This window comes from Tripterygium wilfordii, chromosome 7 (genome assembly GCF_013401445.1).
Source record: "Tripterygium wilfordii isolate XIE 37 chromosome 7, ASM1340144v1, whole genome shotgun sequence".
Taxonomy (NCBI): Eukaryota; Viridiplantae; Streptophyta; class Magnoliopsida; order Celastrales; family Celastraceae; genus Tripterygium; species Tripterygium wilfordii.
The window spans coordinates 6,914,268-6,915,639 of record NC_052238.1 but is presented as its reverse complement, the minus strand read 5'-3'; the positions used below and the strand labels follow the sequence as shown (position 1 = coordinate 6,915,639).

At 41.5% G+C, this 1,372-nt stretch overlaps 1 non-coding gene across 1 annotated transcript; it reads left to right on the top strand.

Annotated features, from left to right (window-relative positions):
- The first annotated feature begins 1,062 nt into the window (after positions 1–1,062).
- LOC120003163 lies at positions 1,063–1,169 on the top strand. Its single transcript, XR_005469294.1, has one exon. It is a non-coding gene; the product is annotated as a small nucleolar RNA R71 (small nucleolar RNA).
- Positions 1,170–1,372: the final 203 nt, after the last annotated feature.

Here is a 1,372-nt window from a genome sequence, read left to right as displayed (position 1 = left end):
AAAAATTTTGCATATGCGGTAATAGACTTAATTGCCTCAATGAGTGGAATATTAATCTCCACTTTCTTCAAAACTTCAAAAATATCCCGATTATACTTGCTTTTCTTAGCTGGGGCAAGACGAGATGGAAAAGGCACTTTTGGAACATACTCTTCTACTTCCGACCTTTCCTTCTCAACGTGAGGTATTTTGGAGGCACTTGGCTCCACCACTATAGGCTCATCATGATTCTCACCTTCAAGCTTTTTATACTCAATCTTGTTATCCACATTTTTCCCACTTCGCAAAACAGTAATAGCATTAGCATCCTCATACTGCTTAGGATTTACCTCAGGTTGACTCGGTAGCTTTCCTGGCTGTCTTTCACTCAAGGCATGAGCAAGTTGTCCTACTTGCATTTCAAGCTTTGCAATAGATTGAGTATTACTGGAAACAGTTTGTTGCAACTGAGTCATTGACTTGCTCATCTCTGCTTGGGAATGTTGCATTGTGACTTGTGATTGAGCAAGTTGGGAAATAAGGTCCTCCATAGTAAACTTCCTTGCATCTTGAGAAGGTGGTTCTTGTCGTGGAGCTTGCCAAGGTCTGGGCCCTTGATTGAAATTCTGGGGTGAAGCATAGGAGAAATTGGGGTGATTCTTCCATCCTGGGTTATATGTGTGAGAAAAGGGATCATTCTGCTGCCTATGAAAAGGTTGAACTGCATTAACTTCCGCTTCAGGAAATGTCCCACTTCTAGAACATACATGAGTAGGATGATCGGTGCCTCCACAAATGCCACAAGGCTCCAGATTTCTACTCAGCAAAGTCACTACCGCATCCAATTTCCTAGCCACAGATGCCATCTCTGAATTTGAAGCACTAGCCTCATAAACCACGTGTCTAGGAGCATCAAGATCACGATTATCCCATTGTGAGGAATTTGCCACCACAGTCTCAATAATTTCATTGGCCTCAGTCGGTTCCTTAGCCATAATATTTCCTCCAGCAGCTGCATCTAACCTATGGCGGCATTCATCAGCCAGATGTTGGTAAAAGTATGATATAATCTGCCATGGCAAGAATTGATGATGTGGGCAACCAATCAATAAAGTTTTATATCGCTCCCAAGCCTTAAAAAGTGGTTCTCCCTTGTTCTGCCTGAAATGGAAAATCTGATCTCTAAGCCTCTGTGTCCTTGACTGAGTATAGAATTTCTGAATAAACTTAGCAGAAAGTTGATCCCAAGAAGTGATAGAATTTGGTGGCAAAGTCTTGAACCAGATCTTAGCACCTTCCTTAAGAGAAAAAGGAAATAGCTTCAACCGTATGAACTCTTCAGATATGCCCTGAATTTTTTGAGTGCCACAAATCTCCAGAAAATTATCAATGT